This window comes from Ranitomeya imitator, chromosome 5 (assembly GCF_032444005.1).
Source record: "Ranitomeya imitator isolate aRanImi1 chromosome 5, aRanImi1.pri, whole genome shotgun sequence".
Classification (NCBI taxonomy): Eukaryota; Metazoa; Chordata; class Amphibia; order Anura; family Dendrobatidae; genus Ranitomeya; species Ranitomeya imitator.
Genome location: NC_091286.1, coordinates 172,802,916 through 172,820,223, shown reverse-complemented (window position 1 = coordinate 172,820,223; position 17,308 = coordinate 172,802,916). Strand labels below are relative to the sequence as shown.

Below are 17,308 nucleotides of genomic sequence, written 5' to 3'. Positions count from 1 at the left end.
TTACATTCCGATATTTGTGTCCCATTGACTTGCATTGGTATTGGGTATCGGTATCGGCGATATCAGATATTTTTGGGATATCGGCCGATCCAATCAGATACTTCTGGATATCGTAAGGTATCGCTCAACACTAGTGCTTACAGTTCTAGTAGTTTGATCTGTGTTGATGGACCTTGGATTTGCCTTTGACCACCCGTTTGCCTAGTGCCTTTGTCTCAATCCAGAGGCATAGTTAGGGTGTTGGTTCATGGGGTGCGAAACGTCTGAGTGGGCTCCTAACCAGGTAACCTTGATTACAACTGGGTGACGCACCATTGTAGTGGAGGAGAACCTCAGCAGATGACAGCGATGTTACTGGAGATAATCTCTATATAAAGACCATCATGGATATTACCGCCATATGATATAAGAGATCACAGTAGTTACAGATAATGTCTTATCACTGACATTCTTTGTGATGGAATCGTTCATTTTTGCCATCTTTTCCATCTGGCCTAGACCGACATGACAACTTTTTCCAGCCACGACTCGGCTGCAGAGAATATAACAAAGACACGTTTCACGCCTCATTTTCCAGCCATCACCATCTATTCCCAACCTGCACAAACCCCTCATCCTGCTGGTAACCCAATTCTGAGCCGCTGCTGCCGTATGTGTCCCTATTACTGCAACTGCTGTGTGGTTCTCTGTGCCCTCTAAATTCTATAGCAACCCTCTATAATATAGTAATGCCGGGTGCAAGTGCCCTAAAAAACAGTGCCCACATTTTGCCCCCTAGAAAGTAATAATGCCCTGTGTGCACCTTTGATAGTCACAGTAACCTGAGTTCCCCTACAACAATAAGTGCCCACCTAACATTTAATATTGTCCCGAGTCTGCCCCCTGTACAGCTCCCCTATACACAGCATGATGCTCTCTTATACACAGTATTATGCCCCCTCAAGGTATAGCACCACCCACACAGTATACTGACCCCTTAGTAGCCTCCAAACTGATAGCTCCAACACTGTATGATGGCCCCTTCACTGCAATCCCCACACTGTACGATAGCCCCCTCACTGTAATCTCCACACTGTATGATGCCCCCCTAGATAGCCTCCATATAGTATAATGCACCAGATAGTCCTAAATGTAGTATAATGTACTCCCCATAAGCCTCCATATAGTATAATGCACTCTCCATAAGCCTCCATATAGTATAATGCACTCCCCACAGGCCTACTCTATATTGTATAATACACCCCCATAGGTAGACTCTATAGCACAAGGCAACCCCCATAGGCAAACTCTATATTGTATAATGCACCCCCCATAGGCAGACTCGATAGCACAAGGCAGCATCCATAGGCAGACTCAATAGCACAAGGCAGCACCCATAGGCAGACCATGTAGTATAAGGCAGAACCCCATAGGCAGACCCTGTAGTATAAAGCAGCATCCCAGTAGGCAGATCCTGTAGTATAAGACAGCACCCCAATAGGCAGACCCTGCAGTATAAGACAGCTCCCCCATACGCAGACCCTGTAGTATAAGGAAGCACCCCATAGGCAGACCCTGTAGTATAAGGCAGCACCGCCATAGGCAGACCCTGTAGTATAAGGCAGCACCCCCATAAGCAGACCCTGTAGTATAAAACAGCACCCCATAGGCAGACCCTGAAGTATAAGGCAGCACCCCTATAGGCAGACCCTGTAGTATAAGGCAGCACCCCACAGGCAGACCTTATAGTATAAGGCAGCACCCCCATAAGTAGACCCTGTAATATAAGGCAGCACCCCCACAGGCAGACCCTGTAGTATAGGACAGCACCCCCATAGGCAGACCCTGTAATATATGGCAGCACCCCATAGGAAGACCCTGCAGTATAAGACAACACCCCCATAGGCAGACTGTAGTATAAGACAGCTCCCCCATATGCAGATCCTGTAATCTAAGGCAGCATCCCATAGACAGACCCTGTAGTATAAGGCACTACTGCCATAGACAGACCCTGTAGTATAAGGCAGCACCCCCATATGCAGACTCTGTAGTATAAGGCTAGTTTCACACTAGCGTTTACCTGATCTGCGGTGGGCTGCTGTTATGGCCGGCAATCAGGCAACACAGCGTGCAGTAATCAGCGCACATACAGAGATCTGGCAATAACCAAAAACAATAGGACGAGCTCTGAGACGTGGAATCTCTGTAGACTGCAGTACCTGATCTATCCTCACACAACTATAAGCAGCAGTGGATTGCGCCTATCACTACCTATGCAACTCGGCACTGCCTGAGGAGCTGACTAGCCTGAAGATAGAAATACAAGCCTGACTTACCTCAGAGAAATACCCCAAAGGAATAGGCAGCCCCCCACATATAATGACTGTTGGCAAGATGAAAAGACAAACGTAGGAATGAAATAGATTCAGCAAAGTGAGGCCCGATATTCTAGACAGAGCGAGGATAGCAAAGAGAACTATGCAGTCTACAAAAAACCCTAAAACGAAAACCACGCAAAGGGGCAAAAAGACCCACCGTGCCGAACTAACAGCACGGCGGTGCACCCCTTTGCTTCTCAGAGCTTCCAGCAAAAGTTAATAGCAAGCTGGACAGAAAAAACAGAAAACAAACTAGAAGCACTTATCTAGCAGAGCAGCAGGCCCAAGGAAAGATGCAGTAGCTCAGATCCAACACTGGAACATTGACAAGGAGCAAGGAAGACAGACTCAGGTGGAGCTAAATAGCAAGGCAGCCAACGAGCTCACCAAAACACCTGAGGGAGGAAGCCCAGAGACTGCAATACCACTTGTGACCACAGAAGTGAACTCAGCCACAGAATTCACAACAGTACCCCCCCCTTGAGGAGTGGTCACCGAACCCTCACCAGAACCCCAAGGCCGACCAGGATGAGCCACATGAAAGGCACGAACAAGATCTGGGGCATGGACATCAGAGGCAAAAACCCAGGAATTATCTTCCTGAGCATAACCCTTCCATTTGACCAGATACTGGAGTTTCCGTCTAGAGCCACGAGAATCCAAAATCTTCTCCACAATATACTCCAATTCCCCCTCCACCAAAACAGGGGCAGGAGGCTCCACAGATGGAACCATAGGTGCCACGTATCTCCTCAACAACGACCTATGGAATACATTATGTATGGAAAAGGAGTCTGGGAGGGTCAGACGAAAAGACACCGGATTGAGAATCTCAGAAATCCTATACGGACCAATAAAACGAGGTTTAAATTTAGGAGAGGAAACCTTCATAGGAATATGACGAGAAGATAACCAAACCAGATCCCCAACACGAAGTCGGGGTCCCACACGGCGTCTGCGATTAGCGAAAAGCTGAGCCTTCTCCTGGGACAAGGTCAAATTGTCCACTACCTGAGTCCAGATCTGCTGCAACCTGTCCACCACAGAATCCACACCAGGACAGTCCGAAGACTCAACCTGTCCTGAAGAGAAACGAGGATGGAACCCAGAATTGCAGAAAAATGGTGAAACCAAGGTAGCCGAGCTGGCCCGATTATTAAGGGCGAACTCAGCCAACGGCAAAAATGACACCCAATCATCCTGGTCAGCGGAAACAAAACATCTCAGATATGTTTCCAAGGTCTGATTGGTTCGTTCGGTCTGGCCATTAGTCTGAGGATGGAAGGCCGAGGAGAAAGATAGGTCAATGCCCATCCTACCACAAAAGGCTCGCCAGAACCTCGAGACAAACTGGGAACCTCTGTCAGAAACAATATTCTCAGGAATGCCATGTAAACGAACCACATGCTGGAAGAACAAAGGCACCAAATCAGAGGAGGAAGGCAATTTAACCAAGGGCACCAGATGGACCATTTTAGAAAAGCGATCACAGACCACCCAAATGACCGACATTTTTTGAGAAACGGGAAGGTCAGAAATGAAATCCATCGAAATATGTGTCCAAGGCCTCTTCGGGACCGGCAAGGGCAAAAGCAACCCACTGGCACGTGAACAGCAGGGCTTAGCCCTAGCACAAATTCCACAGGACTGCACAAAAGCACGCACATCCCGTGACAGAGATGGCCACCAGAAGGATCTAGCAACCAACTCCCTGGTACCAAAGATTCCTGGATGACCGGCCAGCACCGAACAATGAAGTTCAGAGATAACTTTACTAGTCCACCTATCAGGGACGAACAGTTTCTCGGCCGGACAACGATCAGGTTTATTAGCCTGAAATTTCTGCAACACTCTCCGCAAATCAGGGGAGATGGCAGACACAATGACTCCTTCCTTGAGGATACTCGCCGGCTCAGATAACCCCGGAGAGTCGGGCACAAAACTCCTAGACAGAGCATCCGCCTTCACATTTTTAGAGCCCGGAAGGTATGAAATCACAAAATCAAAACGAGCAAAAAATAACGACCAACGGGCCTGTCTAGGATTCAAGCGCTTGGCAGACTCAAGATAAGTAAGGTTCTTATGATCAGTCAATACCACCACGCGATGCTTAGCACCCTCAAGCCAATGACGCCACTCCTCGAATGCCCACTTCATGGCCAGCAACTCTCGGTTGCCCACATCATAATTACGCTCAGCAGCAGAAAATTTCCTGGAAAAGAAAGCACATGGTTTGAACACTGAGCAACCAGAACCTCTCTGTGACAAAACCGCCCCTGCACCAATCTCAGAAGCATCAACCTCGACCTGGAACGGAAGAGAAACATCAGGTTGACACAACACAGGGGCACAGCAAAAACGACGCTTCAACTCCTGAAAAGCTTCCACGGCAGCAGAAGACCAATTAACCAAATCAGCACCCTTCTTGGTCAAATCGGTCAATGGTCTGGCAATGCTAGAAAAATTACAGATGAAGCGACGATAAAAATTAGCAAAGCCCAGGAATTTCTGCAGACTTTTTAGAGATGTCGGCTGAGTCCAATCCTGGATGGCCTGAACCTTAACCGGATCCATCTCGATAGTAGAAGGGGAAAAGATGAACCCCAAAAATGAAACTTTCTGCACACCGAAGAGACACTTTGATCCCTTCACGAACAAGGAATTAGCACGCAGTACCTGGAAAACCATTCTGACTTGCTTCACATGAGACTCCCAATCATCTGAGAAGATCAAAATGTCATCCAAGTAAACAATCAAGAATTTATCCAGATACTCACGGAAAATGTCATGCATAAAAGACTGAAAAACAGATGGAGCATTGGCAAGTCCGAACGGCATCACCAGATACTCAAAATGACCCTCGGGCGTATAAAATGCCGTTTTCCATTCATCTCCCTGCCTGATTCTCACCAGATTATACGCACCACGAAGATCAATCTTAGTAAACCAACTAGCCCCCTTAATCCGAGCAAACAAGTCAGAAATCAATGGCAAGGGATACTGAAACTTAACAGTGATCTTATTAAGAAGGCGGTAATCAATACACGGTCTTAGCGAACCATCCTTCTTGGCTACAAAAAAGAACCCTGCTCCCAATGGTGACGACGATGGGCGAATATGTCCCTTCTCCAGGGACTCCTTCACATAACTGCGCATAGCGGTGTGTTCAGGTACGGACAAATTAAATAAACGACCCTTAGGGAATTTACTACCAGGAATCAAATCGATAGCACAATCACAATTCCTATGCGGAGGTAGGGCATCAGACTTGGACTCTTCAAATACATCCTGAAAGTCCGACAAGAACTCTGGGATGTCAGAAGGAATGGATGACGAAATAGACAAAAATGGAACATCACCATGTACTCCCTGACAACCCCAGCTGGTTACCGACATAGAGTTCCAATCCAATACTGGATTATGGGTTTGTAGCCATGGCAACCCCAACACGACCACATCATGCAAATTATGCAGTACCAGAAAGCGAATAACTTCCTGATGTACAGGAGCCATGCACATGGTCAGCTGGGCCCAGTACTGAGGCTTATTCTTGGCCAAAGGTGTAGCATCAATTCCTCTCAACGGAATAGGACACCGCAAAGGCTCCAAGAAAAATCCACAACGTTTAGCATAATCCAAATCCATCAGATTCAGGGCAGCGCCTGAATCCACAAACGCCATGACAGAATACGATGACAAAGAGCACATTAAGGTAATGGACAAAAGGAATTTGGACTGTACAGTACCAATAACGGCAGAGCTATCGAACCGCCTAGTGCGTTTAGGACAATTAGAAATAGCATGAGTAGAATCACCACAATAGAAACACAGTCTGTTCAGACGTCTGTGTTCTTGCCGTTCTACTTTAGTCATAGTCCTGTCGCATTGCATAGGCTCAGGTTTACTCTCAGACAATACCGCCAGATGGTGCACAGATTTACGCTCGCGCAAGCGACGACCGATCTGAATGGCCAAGGACATAGACTCATTCAAACCAGCAGGCATAGGAAATCCCACCATTACATCCTTAAGAGCTTCAGAGAGACCCTTTCTGAACAAAGCCGCTAGTGCAGATTCATTCCACAGAGTGAGTACTGACCACTTCCTAAATTTCTGACAATATACTTCTACATCATCCTGACCCTGGCATAAAGCCAGCAGATTTTTCTCAGCCTGATCCACTGAATTAGGCTCATCGTAAAGCAATCCCAGCGCCTGGAAAAATGCATCAACATTACTCAATGCAGAATCTCCTGGTGCAAGAGAAAACGCCCAGTCCTGTGGGTCGCCGCGCAAAAAAGAAATAATAATCAAAACCTGTTGAATAGGATTACCAGAAGAATGAGGTCTCAAGGCCAAAAATAGCTTACAATTATTTCTGAAGCTCAGGAACTTAGTTCTATCACCAAAAAACAAATCAGGAATCGGAATTCTTGGTTCTAGCATCGATTTCTGATCAATAGTATCTTGAATCTTTTGTACATTTACAACGAGATTATCCATTGAGGAGCACAGAGCCTGAATATCCATGTCCACAGCTGTGTCCTGAAGCACTCTAATGTCTAGGGGAAAAAAAAGACTGAAGACAGAGCTAAGAAAAAAAAATGATGTCAGGATTTCTTTTTTCCCTCTATTGGGAATCATTGGTGTGGCTCCTTGTACTGTTATGGCCGGCAATCAGGCAACACAGCGTGCAGTAATCAGCGCACATACAGAGATCTGGCAATAACCAAAAACAATAGGACGAGCTCTGAGACGTGGAATCTCTGTAGACTGCAGTACCTGATCTATCCTCACACAACTATAAGCAGCAGTGGATTGCGCCTATCACTACCTATGCAACTCGGCACTGCCTGAGGAGCTGACTAGCCTGAAGATAGAAATACAAGCCTGACTTACCTCAGAGAAATACCCCAAAGGAATAGGCAGCCCCCCACATATAATGACTGTTAGCAAGATGAAAAGACAAACGTAGGAATGAAATAGATTCAGCAAAGTGAGGCCCGATATTCTAGACAGAGCGAGGATAGCAAAGAGAACTATGCAGTCTACAAAAAACCCTAAAACGAAAACCACGCAAAGGGGCAAAAAGACCCACCGTGCCGAACTAACAGCACGGCGGTGCACCCCTTTGCTTCTCAGAGCTTCCAGCAAAAGTTAATAGCAAGCTGGACAGAAAAAACAGAAAACAAACTAGAAGCACTTATCTAGCAGAGCAGCAGGCCCAAGGAAAGATGCAGTAGCTCAGATCCAACACTGGAACATTGACAAGGAGCAAGGAAGACAGACTCAGGTGGAGCTAAATAGCAAGGCAGCCAACGAGCTCACCAAAACACCTGAGGGAGGAAGCCCAGAGACTGCAATACCACTTGTGACCACAGAAGTGAACTCAGCCACAGAATTCACAACAGGCTGCGGACTTCCTCCGTGAAGCCCCGCCCTCGGCCGCACCTCCGCCACTAGCCCCACCTACTTCTGCATGCGGCCTGCGTACCTATCTTTAACATTAGGTATGCAGGTCATGCGGCTGCATGTGGATGCTTTCGCATGAGTCGTTTTGACGATGCAGAGAAAAAGAAATTGCTACAGGCTGCATCCTACACTGGTCGCCACATCGTCAAAACTACTTGTGCGGAAGCATCCGCATATAGCGGTATGACCTGCGTACCTAATGTTAAAGATAGGTACGCAGGCCGCATGCAGAAGTAGGCGGAGCTAGCGGTGGAGGTGCAGCTGAGGGCGGGGCTTCATGGAGGAAGTCCGCAGCCCGCCGCAGATCAGGTAAACGCAAATGTGAAACCGGCCTTAGACAGCACCCCCATAGGCAGACTCTGTAGTATAAGACAGAACCCCATATGCAGACCCTGTAGTATAAAACAGCACCCCATAGGCAGACCCTGTAGTATAAGGCAGCACCCCCACAGGCAGACCTTGTAGTATAAGAAAGCACCCTCATAGGCAGACCCTGTAGTATAAGGCAGCATCCCCACAGGCAGACCCTGGAGCATAGCGCAGCACCCCCATAGACAGATTCTGTAGTATAAGACAGAACCCCATAGGTAGACCCTGTAGTATAAAACAGCACCTCATAGGCAGACCCTATAGTATAAGGCAGCACCCCCATAGGCAGACCCTGTAGTATAAGGCAGCACCCCTATAGGCAGACCCTGTAGTATAAAATAGCACCCCATAGGCAGACCCTGTAGTATAAGGCAGCACCCCCATAGGCAGACCCTGTAATATATGGCAGCACCCCATAGGAAAACAATGTAGTATAACAGCACCCCAAATGGCAGACCCTGCAGTATAAGGCAGCACCCCCATAGGCAGACTCTAATCTAAGGCAGCACCCCATAGGCAGACTCTGTAGTATATGGCAGCACCCCCATAGGCAGACTGTAGTATAAGACAGCTCCCCCATAGGCAGATCCTGTAATCTAAGGCAGAACCCCAACAGGCAGACCTTGTAGTATAAAACAGCACCCCATAGGCAGACCCTGTAGTATAAAACAGCACCCCATAGGCAGACCCTGTAGTATAAGACAGCACCCCATAGGCAGACTCTGTAGTATAAGGCAGCACCCCCATAGGCAGACCCTGTAGTATAAGGCAGCACCCCCACAGGCAGACCTTGTAGTATAAGACAGCACCCCCATAGGCAGACCCTGTAGTATAAGGCAGAACCCGACAGGCAGACCCTGTAGTATAAGGCAGCACCCCCATAGGCAGACCCTGTAGTATAAGGCAGCACCCTATAGGCAGACTCTGTAGTATAAGGCAGCACCCCCATAGGCAGACCCTGTAGTATAAGGCAGCACCCCCACAGGCAGACCTTGTAGTATAAGACAGCACCCCTATAGGCAGACCCTGTAGTATAGCGCAGCACCCCCATAGACAGACTCTGTAGTATAAGACAGAACCCCATAGGCAGACCTATGGCAGCACCCCATAGGCAGACCATGTAGTATAAGGCAGCACCCCTATAGGCAGACCCTGTAGTATAAGGTAGCACCCCTATAGACAGACTCTGTAGTATAAGCCAGCACCCCCATGGGCAGACCCTGTAGTATAAGGCAGCACCCCCCTAGGCAGACCTTGTAGTATAAAACAGCACCCCATAGGCAGATCCTGTAGTATAAGGCAGCACCCCATAGGCAGACCCTGTAGTATAAGGCAGATTCCATAAAAAATAAATACTCACCTCTCGTCCTCCTGCTTCCTGAGAATGGGCGTTGGTTAGTGACATCACATCCGCTGTCAGTGTCAACGTTATTGACGTCAGATGCTGACAGGGGGATGATGGGAGAAGGAGCGTAGTGCTCCTTCTCCCATCAATGCGATCAGCTGTATTGGCTAAATGCAGGTACAGCTGAAATTGCAATGACGGGCGGGGGGCCCAATGCTGGCACCGGGTCCCCCCCCCGCCTGCTCAGGGGCCCCATAGAAGACAGGCGGCAGAGCAAGGAGATCTTTTCTCTCTGCTCTGTCGCAGAATATAACTGTATCGGCGCGCTGTGCAGTAGCGTACAGTGCCTTGCGAAAGTATTCGGCCCCCTTGAACTTTTCAACCTTTTCCCACATATCATGCTTCAAACATAAAGATACCAAATGTAAATTTTAGGTGAAGAATCAACAACAAGTGGAACACAATTGTGATGTTGAACGAAATTTATTGGTTACCGTATGTTATATTTTTGTGGAAATTCAAAAACTGAAAAGTGGGGCGTGCAATATTATTCTACCTCTTTACTTTCAGTGCAGCAAACTCACTCCAGAAGTTCGTTGTTGATCTCTGAATGATCCAATGTTGTCCTAAATGCCTAATGATGATAAATATAATCCACCTGTGTGTAATCAAGTCTCCATATAAATGCACCTGCTCTGTGATAGTCTCAGGGTTCTGTTTGAAGCACAGAGAGCATCATGAAGACCAAAGAACACAACAGGCAGGTCCATGATACTGTTGTGGAGAAGTTTAAAGCCAGACTTGGATACAAAATGATTTCCAAAACTTTAAACATCCCAAGGAGCACTGTGTAAGCGATCATATTGAAATGGAAAGAGTATCATACCACTGCAAATCAACCAAGATCCGGCAGTCCCTCTAAACTTTCATCTCAAACAAGGAGAAGACTGATCAAAGAAGCAGCCAAGAGGCCCATGATCACTCTGGATGAACTGCCGAGATCCACAGCTGAGGTAAAATATGGCTGATAGGAGCAGGGGCATAGAGTATCATTGGGCCGTGTGTAATACGTGTTTTACGGACGTATTTTATGCAAAAAAATGGGGATATGAGATGGTTTACTATATGTAAACCATGTCTCATATCATGTCGGGTTTAGGAAGGAGATAGCAAAAGCCGGTAATTGAATTACTGGCTTTAAAGCTATCTCGCACTGGATGGAATATTAATATTAAATATTAATATTACTGATATATATATATATATGTATGTATATATATATATATATATATATATATGTGTGTGTGTTACGATTTTTTGAGCCCATGGATCCATTGTATGTCCGTATGTCGGTTTTGCAAGCCTGCGAGAAAATCTCGCAGTACGGATGCCATGCGGATTACATACGGAGGATGCCATGCGCAAAATACGCTGCCACACCCTGCTTACGGAGGAGATACGGACCACTATTTTGGGGACTTTTCTGCGTATTACGGCCATAATTTACGGACCGTATTGTCTTACGCCGAGTGTGACGCCGGCCTAAGGAGTTGGGACTACATTTTGGTGGGTACCAACTTTAGTAGTCTTACACAAAGTTGCCACTTCTGACAGTTTTCACATATCATCATAAATAATAGGCAGCACAGATGAAATCCTGACATTTAGGGCTCGTTTCCATTTGCGAGAAACACGTCCGTGTCTCGCATGTGAAAACCAAGCTCTGGCGCCGGCACTTGGGAGCGGAGCGTGCGGCTGCATAGCAACACATGGAGCTGCACGCTCCGCTCCCAAGTGTCGGCACCAGAGCTTGGTTTTCACATGCGAGACACGGACGTGTTTCTCGCAAATGGAAACGAGCCCTTATTGTCAGTTTTCCACTCTCTCGCCTGCATAACTGACACTGGCAACAGTTTCTACTTCACAAAACAAAAAAAACAGTCAACGGGCACATGCACAATTAGCTGCATCCGCCACTGGTGAGGACAGCACCTTAAGGCTGTGTGCACATGTTGCAGATTTTTCGCTATAAAAACTCGAAAAAAAAACATACATTACGCATCCCATCATTTAGAATGCATTCCGAAATTTTTGTGCACATGATGCGTTTTTTTCCGCAAAAAAACGCATCGCGGTAAAAAACGCAGCATGTTCATTAATTTTGTGGATTTCCCACTATATTATTGCATTGGGAACCTCCGGAAAAATCTGCAATAAAACGCACAAAAACGCGGTAAAAACGTGAGAAAAAAGAATGCAGATTTCTTGCAGAAAATGTCTGGTTTTGCTCAGGAAATTTCTGCAAGAAATCCTGAACGTGTGCACATAGTATAAGGCTATCAAATATAACTTTTATTCTGACCAGTAAGGAACCTTAATATACCTCTAACCAGGCTCGGACTGGCCCATAGATCAAACAGGGAATCCCCAGGTGGGCCCCTGTGCAGATCTGGGGACCTAACACCACTGTATGGGCAGTATGTGACATAATTCACTCTGTACAGGAAAAAAGCAGCATCTCATCATTCACTAAAGGTACCATCACACATAACGATATCGTTAACGATATCGTTGCTTTTTGTGACGTAGCAACGATATTGTTAAGGAAATCGTTATGTGTGACAGCGACCAACGATCAGGCCCCTGCTGGGAGATCGTTGGTCGCTGAGGAAAGTCCAGAACTTTATTTCGTCGCTGGACTTCCCGCTGACATCGCTGAATCGGCGTGTGTGACACCGATCCAGCGAGGTCTTCACTGGTAACCAGGGAAAACATCGGGTTACTAAGCGCAGGGCCACGCTTAGTAACCCGATGTTTACCCTGGTTACCAGCATAAACGTTAAAAAAACAAACACTACATACTTACCTTCAGCTGTCTGTCCCCGGCGCTGTGCTTCTCTGCACTCCTCCTGCATCCTGTGTCAGCGCCAGCCAGCCGGAAAGCACAGCGGTGACGTCACCGCTCTGCTTTCCGGCTGACCGGCGCTGACAGTGCAGAGGAAAGCAGAGCGCCGGGGAACAGACACGGAATGTAAGTATGTAGTGTTTGTTTTTTTAACGTTTATGCTGGTAACCTTGGTAAACATCGGGTTACTAAGCGCGGCCCTGAGCTTAGTAACCCGATGTTTACCCTGGTTACCCGGGGACCTCGGGATCGTTGGTCGCTGGAGAGCTGTGTGACAGCTCTCCAGCGACCAAACAGCGACGCTGCAGCAATCGACATCGTTGTCGGTATCGCTGCAGCGTCGCTAAGGCCGGCTTCACACTTGCGAGTTTTACGGACGTAAGAGCGCAGAAACTACGTCCGTAAAACTCGCAAAAAATACGGCACAATTATTCTCTATGCCCCTGCTCCTATCTGCCGTATTTTACTGATCAGTATTATACGGCTTTCTACGGCCGTACAAAATCGCAGCATGCTGCGTTTGTCACCGTACTGCGCAAGAAATACGCCAATGAAAGTCTATGGAAGCGTGAAAAATACGGATTTCACACGGACAAGCAGTGTGACTTGCGAGAAATACGCAGCGCTGTTAGAGAGAAAAGCCGGTAATTCAGTGCGGTGTACAGTAAAATCACACTGACAGCTTACAGTAGAATAGGTAGAATAAATGTGTACACATAGAATAGGTATATATATATATATGTCAGTGAGACACATATATGTATATATATTACTATTTATTCCAGCGCTATACAGCTTGAAAGCCGGTAATTCAATTACCGGCTTTTTCTTTCTCCTTCCTAAAACCCGACATGATTTGAGACATGGTTTACATACAGTAAACCATTTCTTCTCTCCATTTTTTTTGCAGATTCCACACTACTAATGTCAGTAGAGTGTATCTGCAAAATTTGGCTGTTCTAGCTCTTAAAATAAAGGGTTAAATGGCGGAAAAAATTGGCGTGGGCTCCCGCGCAATTTTCTCCGCCAGAGTAGTAAAGCCAGTGACTGAGGGCAGATATTAATAGCCTGGGAGCTTTCTAGGAAATTTCCCACGTTCTATGAACATCCAGCAGAGGGCGCCTCACCGCAAATGAAGCTAAATATAGCTCATTGATCTATATTTAGATTCATTCCCCGGGGTTTTGCAGCGAGGAGCAGCCTGCATTAGCAAAGCTCCTTGCTGCAAAATGTTTTAACCCCTTCAGAAGGATTTACATCGTTGGACGTTACAGATCTGCGGAGGGTAAGTATATTGTTGGTTTATTATGTTTTTTCTTTCACAGAACGAGGGTCTTCAGTGACTGGATTGGGCGTAGAATAAAATACTCCAACAACCATTGTTTTTATTTCATTAAAATAATTTTAAATAATGTGTTTGTGTTTTATTTAACCCTTTCATTCAATTGGATTAATAATGGATAGGTGTCATAATTGACGCCTCTCCATTATTAATTAGGCTTAATGTCACCTTACAATAGCAAGGTGGCATTAACCCTTCATTACCCCATATCCCACCGCTACACGGGAATGGGAAGAGAGTGGCCAAGTGCCAGAATAGGCGCATCTTCCAGATGTGCCTTTTCTGGGGTGGCTGGGGGCAGATATTTGTAGCCAGGGGGGGGCCAATAACCGTGGACCCTCTCCAGGCTATTAATATCTGCCCTCAGTCACTGGCTTTACTACTCTGGCGGAGAAAATTGCGCGGGAGCCCACGCCAATTTTTTCCGCCATTTAACCCTTTATTTTAAGAGCTAGAACGGCCAAATTTTGCAGATACACACTACTGACATTAGTAGTGTGGAATCTGCAAAAAAAATGGAGAGAAGACATGGTTTACTGTATGTAAACCATGTCTCAAATCATGTCGGGTTTTAGGAAGGAGAAAGAAAAAGCCGGTAATTGAATTACCGGCTTTCAAGCTGTATAGCGCTGGAAAAAATATTAATATATATACATATATGTGTCTAATGACATATATATATATATATATACATACATACAACATATATATATATATTTTTTTCTTTTTGGGACACATGGATCATTTCTATAGCGGTATGTTGGTTTTGCAAGCCTGCGAGAAAACCACGCAGTACGGATGCCATACGGATTACATACGGAGGATGCCATGCGCAAAAAACGCTGACACACCCTGCCTACGGAGGAGCTACGGACCACTATTTTCGGGACATTTCAGCGTATTACGGCCGTAATATACGGACCGTATTTTCATACGCTGAGTGTGAAGCCGGCCTTAGTGTGACGGTACCTTAAGGCTGCTTTCACACATCAGTTTTTTTGTTTCAGGCACAATCCGGCAGTTTGAGGCACAATCCGGATAAGTTTTTTTCTTACGCCTGATCCGTTTTTTTCCCATAGAGTTGTATTAGCGCCGGATTGTGCCTGAAGGACATGCGTTTCATCCGTTTTGTGGTGGATCCGTCCCTTCAGGCTTTTTTGCCGGACACAAAAAATCACACTCACACTCACCACGAAGTCAAAAAACACGGGCAGTACAGAGAGCCGGATCCAGCTAAAAAACGGATCCGGTACATCAGTTTTTCACAATTTACGCCGGATCCGTTTTTTAGCAAATTTGCCAGATTTAGCCTGAAACCAAAAACCTGATGTGTGAAAGCAGCCTAATCAAACTACCCAGTTTAATTGTTATATAGATATACGAGACATCCGTTGGAGATGCGGTGTGTGTTCAGTGCTTACGCATACCACGATCTCCTGGGCTGCGTCACTCTGTGGGGTCCAGACTGCGCCGACGCTTGCGCAGTCTATAAAGACTTCGGACAGAGTGACGCTCCCAGCGTTATATTATAGATAGGTAAATTTCTGAATGAGGGTAATGTAATATTTATATCCAGGTGAAAAGTGGGCCCACGCAAAGTCAATGTTACTGGTGGGCCCTTGGCACACCCAGTCCGACAATGCCTCTAACTAAAGCTAGTCTCCCTAATTCCCAAATGCTGCCACTTTCTTGTTGCCTTAATCAGGTTACCCAGAACTACCTCTAGATAAATTGCATTCAGCTTGGCAAAATCCCATTAATTTTAAATAATTTCAAAGTCATTTCACCATTGAACTTAAATCCACAGCTATCACATTGAATGTGCCTCACAACAAATCAGGCATCGATCCATCCAAAATCCTCAATTAAAAATCTAAATTTCCAGCAGATCTCAATTATTAGGTCTCCTACACACAATTATCCTTAGGTAGGCACAATAGAGGGAACGATAAAATCTATTAGACTTGAAGGCATAAATCGCAGGACTGAATATGATGTATAAAGACAAGTATTTCTAACTATTGATACATAAAAGCATATTTCTAGTCTCTAATGAATAGTCATACATACACAAGAAAAGTGATGCCCAACTGAGCAGAAATATGGGACCAGCTCCTACTTTTGTCTATAGCCCAAACCCATGTCCTCATGTATAGCATGAGCGAATGTAGCCCCCTCTCCAGCAGTCAGGCAGGCTCCCCCTGCAGCCCTTTAGGGCCAGATAGAAGCTTGCATCAGACTATACAGCCAGCTCTGAGCAGAGCCGCCAGCTGTACCAAGTCCTCCAGTGCCAACTAACCACAGACCTATCACACTGGGCACAAATGTCAAACTTTCCCTGTGCCGCCAGTCCTGCTCCTAATCCGGACAATTCCAACCATAATTGATGGATAGACAGACAGATAATGGATAGATAGACAGATAGATGATAGATATGAGACAGATAGGTGACAGACAGATCTACAGATATAGACAGACAGATAATGGATGGATAGACAGACAGATAATGGATAGATAGACAGATAGATGATAGATATGAGACAGATAGGTGACAGACAGATCTACAGATAGATAGATGATAGATATGAGCTAGATGATAGATATGAGACAGATAGGTGACAGACAGATCTACAGATAGATAGACAGACAGATAATGGATAGATAGACAGACAGATAATGGATAGATAGACAGATAGATGATAGATATGAGACAGATAGGTGACAGACAGATCTACAGACAGCCAGCTATGGGCTAGATGGATAGACAGCTAATCACACATGTCCGATCTGTATCCATCTACGAGTGTCTGTATATAGGCGCCAGCTATAGGCGCTGAGGGAGTCCCCATTTCTAACCTGCAGCCGAGTCCGTGCTCTGGACAGTGTGTGCTCCACTGAAGGCGCCGGTGGAATAATGCTTTCCTCAGACGTCTCCCTGCCCGTCCTGTGGAAAATGCGGAGGCAGAGGCTCTCACTCTTTTATATACTCTGCTCTCCAGCTTTGCTGTCAATCAGCTCCATAAGGAAGCACTTTAAAGTTAGAAAAAAAAAAGTAAGGCGAGTGTGGAATGACACAATCCCCGTCATCGCTGACAATGTGCCCCTGCTGCGCGGAGGTGATGGTGCCGGAGCCTGCCCCCTTCTGTGTGAGGAGGGGCGGCGGCCACAGCCCTGGACGGGGGAGACTCCAGCTTTGTGTGAGGAGCTGTGCAGAGCAGTTATGGTGGCTCTGTACAATTCACCTCAGGGCTGTTTTGTGACCATGACAAAGGGCTGGAGCTGCTCTATAATAACGTAGCCTTCCATTCATGTGATAATATCGGAATAAAGATGGACCTTTTCTCATTTTCCTGCTGTGGCTGAATGGAAATATTTTGGGCTCTACATTGATGCGTCTGCGCCAGATGTTTATCTCAGCTTTTTTCGTTTGCGATCCATTCACCTTTCCGTCTGCACCTTTTCTTAAAGAGAACCTGTCACCCCGTTTTTTCAAGAAGAACTAAAAATACCGTTAAATA

At 46.2% G+C, this 17,308-nt stretch overlaps 1 protein-coding gene across 3 annotated transcripts in view; it reads right to left on the bottom strand.

The window, feature by feature from the left end:
• The window catches only part of THBS2 (thrombospondin 2), an 800,800-nt gene extending 783,904 nt beyond the window's left edge, over positions 1 to 16,896 (bottom strand). For 2 of the 3 annotated variants that reach the window (XM_069769328.1, XM_069769329.1), the window contains exon 1: positions 16,647 to 16,893. The gene's annotated coding sequence lies outside the window, so the exon portion shown is untranslated. Of the gene's footprint in view, positions 1 to 16,646 lie in introns of all 3 variants that reach the window. The other variant, XM_069769330.1, reaches the window with a different exon arrangement.
• Between the last annotated feature and the right edge of the window lie 412 nt (positions 16,897 to 17,308).